We start from the raw sequence: 7,500 nt of genomic DNA on the forward strand, positions 1-7,500 counted from the left end.
CATCTTAAACCCAAAGCCCCAAGGCCAAGCACCAACCAACCCCAATACTAACCAAAAGCTCAAACCCCAGTCTTGGACCCATCTAAAACCCCATACCAACAAAAAGCTGAAGCCCCAAATAAAACCCTGGTCAAAAGTCAGATTCCAAACCCTAGCCCATAACCCTTGTTCTTATTGTACACCTTGACCATAAGGTGAAAGCCTAAGCTAAAGTGAATGCTATAGCCAAAATCAGCCCAAACTCAAGCTTGGACCAATCCCAAAGTCCATTCTCTGCCCAAACCTTAGACCCATAGGTTCTACTCTGCCCCTAGTCCCTACCCTACTCCTAGCAGCTCCTAAGCTCCTATGCCCATTCATTTCCCCCAGCCATCCCCAAATAAGCTTATAGCCACAACCCAATAAAGATCAACCTGTCAACCCACGCCTTGCTTTATCTGTGATTTTTAAAAATCAATAACCATAATCACTGGCGTCTTCCTCAGCCCCATGCCCCAGCTGGCAGCCACAAATCTGAAGGAAATTAATGACTGGATTAATAACTGCTATTGCTATAACCCTAAGTCCTCTTAATACATAGGAGAGGCATGAACAAATTGAAACAAAATGAATGGTGAAAGTAAATCTGTCTGCACGCACCATATGGAATATATCACAGTTGGCTATACTACATATAACATACAAACCTAATTTAATCATACACTATTACACGTTATCACAATGTATTTGTTATTCATTGGGGTAAACAACAGGGCCGTTCAATAAACAAAGAATCTTCCAGGGTAAGGAAATGCTGTGTCAACATTCTCATCGTAAGGTCATGATGAAGTTCGGACACAAAGAGGAACGTTCTGCGCACAATGTTGTTTGTTTGAAAACATTTTCTCACATTGAAAATCATTTGCTACAATATTGAAGAATCATTGGGACAGCACCGCAATAAACAAGTGGAAAAACACATTATTAGAGGGAAAGTTTTCTTTAAGTTCCATTGTAGCTGTGATCCCGTCTATTCAACAACGTTTTGTCCCTGGAGGACTCTGAGAACATGATATTTATGCTCTGTAAGCCTCTCTAAAACAGGAGACATGCATATTAACAGATCCTCTGCCTTTTGCTAACATTAGGGAACATTCGGAACTGCCCAAATGATTCGCTAGGTAGTTTTCTATGATATAATGCACTATATTATCTTTATCTAACTAACATAATAATGAATAACAATGAATCAGGTTTATGTAGCACCTTTCACTGGGTCTTGAAGCGCTCTACATTGTATTGAGGGTAACCACATCCACGAGCCAATGGATACAAGCATGCACCTACATACAGTAGATTGATCATGAATAGCTCTATCGTGTTCTCATTCAGGTGGAAATTCAGGTCATTCAGGTGGCTAAAACAGGTCTGTGGAGCCCTAATCCGATCTGTAGTGTTTACTGGTTCAGGTGTGATCTGATAGCACTGAGTCCAGTGGCTTTTCACACAAGTAGTCCACTGATCTGTTATCAGATCTCAGACAGAGGAAAAGAGCACTTTGTAACACAAACCCTCTGACCTCCTACTGTAGCATTGGAAAGTGAAATTGCTTTATTGTAGTTATATGTCCTCTCTCTCTCTCTCTCTCTCTCTCTTTCTCACACACACGCATGCATGCACGCACACACACACACACACACACACACACACACACACACGCACGCACGCACGCACACACACACACACACACACACACACACACACACACACACCCCCCTCATTGTTGATGTCAACAGGTTTCTCTATTACTCACACTTCCAGTCACACACATACACAATGCTCACACCCTCTTTTATCTCTCTCTTTCTATTCAGGCAAGGTCATGGCTTTTCTTTGACAAGAAGTCAAAGACGCTGCACACAGTGACATAGATTCTTAAACAAAACAGTGTTATGCAGTGATGTGGTTGTGAGTGATAAATTGTGCCTTTGTAAGTGGGGCACCTGAGTATTTCTCTGAACACCTGTCAAATGTAGGCATCAGAGAATTGTAGATGTAATTCATATACGCATGCCACATATGTCACAAAGACAGACAATCAGCCATATACTGTATTGACAGGGGCACACACAAGCATTTGGAGACACATATACCAAGTATACAAGAAGACGCACAAAGTCAAAGAAAACACATACACACATAGGTAGATAGATACACACACACAAACACACACACACACACACACACACTCCAGAGCTGCGGCGCGTGGCTGCCGTTGTGGATGAATCCTGGGCTTGGCTTGGCTCAGCCTCACTGGCTGTCTGCCAAGCCAAATATTTCTCCTGGACAAGAATGAACACACACGCACACACACACACAAACACACACACACACACACACATTCGTTCACAGCTCAGCGCCAAGCTGCGATAAAGCAAAGGGCTTCCCTCAATCCTACTGGGTGTATGTGTGCGAGAGTGTGTAAGAAAGAGAGAGAGAAGGCAGATGTAAACTAGAGCACAGAGAGGAGTAGGGTCTGATTAATCCCAGCTGTGACGTTACAGAGGAGTTCAGAGTCATTCAGAGAGTGAAAGAGAGAGAGGGAGAGAGAGAGAGAAAGGAGATAAAGAAGGATGTGGTGTTCCTTGGGGGACCCAGGGTTCATGGCTGGCTTTGGCATGCTGTGGGCATGGTACATAGAGTGAGGGGTATGTGTGCATGTGCATGTGTGTGTACACTCAAAGAGTTCAGAGTACCCCCCTCTTTAGACCCCCTCCAAATCCCCCCCCCCCCCCCGCATCAAATCCATCGTCCCACACACACTTCCACTGCTTTGATGAAGGGAGGGCTGTGTCGCTGTGTGTGTGTGTGTGTGTGTGTGTGTGTGTGTGTGTGTGTGTGTGTGTGTGTGTGTGTGTGTGTGTGTGTGTGTGTGTGTGTGTGTGTAGGCGGGAGAGACAGGAAGAGTGTGTCTGTTTCGTGTAAAGATCTGAGACTTCTGGGCACAACGGAAGTGTGCCACTAGGGCTAACCCACACAGTCACAGCATGGACCCCATTATAGGACGAAGGGAGGGATGGGGGGATCGCGGAGGGGGTAGGCCTACCACAGCTCTCAGATATGCAAGGGCTGGGGCCTTTCAACATTAACAGGTGCTCTCACAGGCTGTACCCATCATCCAAAACCTGTAGGATAGTAAGTCATATGAAAACATTGGATTATAATGGCTTCCATGTATTACCTATAAGTACAATGACAGTTTACTTATGATAGCAATGAGAACAACACCAAAAGTATATGAATATTACTATAACGATGGTCATTTGTAATATTGCAGTATAGTCAGTGGCGGACTCAGGCTGTTTGAAGGGCAGGGGCGAAAAGAAAAAAAGAGCACCTACTGCACAACATGGGACCCCATCAGTGCACATGGTCAAGTTTAGACCATTGGAAGGGCAGCCAATAGGGCACATCCTCTAATTTTGCCACTCAAAAGGGCACTTTAGTGCGACATTTTTCAACTGTGGGGGCACATGGTCAAATCTAGACCATTGGAGGGGCACCAGTAGGGCACATCCTCTCATTTTCGCCACTCAAAAGGGCATTTTTGCCACTCAATAGGGCACTTAAGCAAGACATTTTTCAACCGTGGGGGCACCAGGAGGGGCGGTCGCCCCCCCCTGCCCCCCCCCCCCTTGAGTCCGCCAATGAGTATAGTAATCATTAGTACAGTGCTAGTAGCCTAATATAATATACAATTGAATTTGTTGTATACCTCCCACCCAAACGATCCAATTGCACAAAAATGTATCCCACCGAAATTCGAGTCATTAGACAGTTTTACCTTCACCAGACCAAAATACATCTGGTTCCCGTGGCTTTACATATCACAAATCGAACAAAATAGCATTGTGTCCTCCCAAAGAAGATACAGAAAGATTAGATTTAGTGATGCAACTATTCAAGGTCGGTTTGTAAAAGTTCCACAGTGTAGGAATGATTTTTTTCATTTGCTTCAATGAGAAAAAAAACGTTTTAAATTAATTAACATACGATTTCAGTAGAACTGAAAAATGCGATTAAGCCTTTTAGTTTTTTCTTCTAGTTTCCAAAACAGAATTTAGCTTCGTTCACATAATTTCTCTCTCACTCTAAAAGAGATGCTGATCTCAACCGTACGCAAAGTTTAATTACCTTGACATTTTAAAATTGTAAGATTAGAATAAAAGAATTGAAGTAAGATTGAAATAGATAAAACGATGTTTTTGAATAAAGAAATATGAGCTGTTTTTAAATTTCACATATATTTCGTGTCTTTCGTTCTATTGGTTAGAATCATGCATACCCAATTTACCCCCAATTCATACCCAATTTAACCTAATATTCTTAATAATCTTACCACACATCAATTTCAAAGAGCGGATGCACAGACAGTCTGAGGAAGAAATATAAATTGATTTGCACTTTGTCAATTGACTTCCAGCAGCCTTCCTTCTCAGCGGGTGTTGATGAGTGTGTGCGCTTCAAGGTGTCAAAACTTTCTCGACATTTTAAGGAACATGTTAATTTCGTTTAAGCACACAGCACATTTTCTTGAACAAACATTGTTCCATCGGTTACCAAGACCGTCGACGCAGGGGGAGTTTGTTTTCGTAATTGCTCGTGTTAATCCTAATTACTGTTTTGGGTGGAGCTGACTTGGGTGCGGAAAGGAAAGGGTTTAGCTACCTGGAGTGTAGGCGACAGATTCACCTCCACAGCCTCAGAGTAGGACCTACACTCGGACCGCGAAGTGACACGGTGGATCAGAACCACCTGGGTTTAGGACTGTTGTCATCTTCCATCAGAACCACCTGGGTTTGGAGACTAGGACACGGACTGTTGTCATCTCCCACCACGGCAGCAGCAGATTCATGAAAGCGCGGACAGGTGAGAGCATGTCTTTATACCACTTCGTTACACTTCGTTTTTTTTTTTTCAAGTATTTTTATTCAAAAGTTACACAATACAATATGATTAAACATGTTGATTTTCCTTTTTATTTTTATTTTTTTTACACATTTCTGCCCACCCCCCCACCCAACCCCAAACATTTCCTGCAGGGCCCTGTTGTTGCTTTGTTTACCTCTTTACGTCACCTGTCCTGAACCAGGTAAATGATGAGGTTAAAATAACTGATTCATTATTATTATTTTTAATAATTTTTCAATGTCTCCTGCATTGTGTAGCCTTGAAACCTGTTGAGGTGGCTGTCTAGTTTTGGCACATTGTGATTGTCAAGCGACAGCATTGCAATTCAGAGTTGAGGGAGCGCAGTCACTTATCAACTCAGGCACAATATCCATTCAACACATTTGAGGCTTAGGCTACTTGTTTTGGGAGTAATAATAGTCATTCTCATTGATCTGAAACTATTCCCTATTGTGCAACAACTCTTGGGTCGATACTGATCCAACCTGCTGAATAAGTGTGTGTATTCAGCCTCCAGGAATGCGACAAAGAGATGAACGACTGAGTCTCACTTTTGCCTCCTTATTTAAAGTAACAAATCGAAAGTGTTTTCAAAAGGCTGTTGTGTTGTGACCCCATATGACGAGTGGGTGAGCAGGTTTGCTTTTGTGTACAGTAGCCTCATGCCTAAAGTCCCTTTTTTAATTATATTTTTTTCTTTCAAGTCGGATAGCCTAACTCAAGCCTTTGACAGGTTGACCTGCTTAGCCCCGTTTCGCTCCATTATCCGACAAAAAGGCTCACCTCGTCAGGTTATTCAATGTCCTCCTGACATGGGTGTCTGTCTGGCAAATCGTGACGTTAGAATGATAAGGTTCTATCTCCGTTTAGGGCAGTTCAGAGATATTGAGCGTCAAAGTTTTTCCATTCCATTATGTTTGGTGAGATGGAACCTTTGTATTTTATGAATTACTAACTCAAAAATGTCAACATTTTTAAAATGACACCACACAGGCATTAATAAACACCTAATGGATCAGATTATGTAAAAAAACTCGATTTTGACAAAAATGGAGATAGAACCTTATAATTCTAACGTCACGATGGGTGTCTGGCAAATGTGTGTTCCAGTGAGTTTGTAACAGTTGGGCCCCCCGCTGCGTGACGCCTGGCCCCCCTGTCACGGGGGCCACGGGGACATGACGTGCACACGCGTGGAGGACTATTATCTATGCTATGCAGTGTAACATAATATGATATATTATACCGCAACCTGACAACTACATCAACATTGTTCCAGTGCTCAGAGACATTGTTTAAAGAGCAGCTGCTGTTGTAGTGAGCGGTGGTTACAGTTCGTGACGTTAGAATTATAAGGTTCTATCTCAATTTTTGTCAAAATTTAGTTTTTTTTACATAATCTGATCCATTAGGTGTTTATTAATGCCTGTGTGGTGTTATTTTTTTAAATGTTGACATTTTTGAGTTAGTAATTCATAAAATACAAAGGTCCCATCTCACAGAACATAATGGAATGTCAAAACTTTGACGCTCAATATCTCTGAACTACCCTAAACGGAGATAGAACCGTATCATTCTAAGCTCACCTAATGTAGCCTTCAAAAATGTCAAAAATAATGTCAGTAATGATGAGATATTTCATCCACTGACGCGGCTGTCATGTACGGTTTTGTTTTCGCTAAGTTGCCGTGCAGTTTGTGTGTGAAATCCATGACTTCGCTCGAAACGGCACAAAGGCCACTTATGTGATTATCGGACAGAGTGACTAATGGCATGTTTCGAGTTGTTGACGGGAATCCCTGCCTTGCTAAACATTCACCTGAGAGAGTCTACTGGAAAAAGGTATTTGAGGTGCAATGAGTTTGTTTTCGTTTTCAAACACATTGCCTGTAACAAGTGATTCAAAGTTTCATTTCGCGTGAAATCACACTTTTCTATAGTGACAAACTAGAAAGGTGTGTGAGCCATTCGCGCTGATCTGTGGCCTCGCTTTTCCACCGCACTGGAGTGGCTGTTTTTCATTGTGGAAAACGGTATACATAATGAAGTTAAGTACATAATTCTTGGCCTCATTCTGTGTATTTAATTCAGTCATGGATGCACTGCAAATTAAAACAATCAAAAAAAAAATTGGGGGAGATGCTTGAACAAGACATGGGCTAATGGAAGCATATTGATAATTGTATTAACGATTTCTTAAGTGTTAGAGCTTGCACACTTTTTTGAACACTGTCAGCCTCGAGATTGAGGAACTGCATGGTGTGTGTATGTTTGATACATCCCCCCTCCCTCCTCCCCTTGCACTGTGAGCAATGCCACTGGCCCCGCTTGCCTCTTAATGCTTCTTTTCTTAATGAAAAGTACAATGTAATCAGTGGCGTGCCAACTAGACTATGATTAGCTCTTCATAGGGGTTAAGGAGGGGTCGCTGTCTGGTTGTGGTATTGATTGACACACACAGACACACGCTCCGCGCACACAGACCCTTCGGACAGTCCCCGCCCTTTCGGACAGTCCCTCCAGATGGCTGAGGGGGGCTAGAGAGTGTGT

The sequence above is a fragment of the Nansenia antarctica genome (assembly GCF_963989245.1).
Source record: "Nansenia antarctica genome assembly, chromosome: 10".
In the NCBI taxonomy this organism is placed as follows: Eukaryota; Metazoa; Chordata; class Actinopteri; order Argentiniformes; family Microstomatidae; genus Nansenia; species Nansenia antarctica.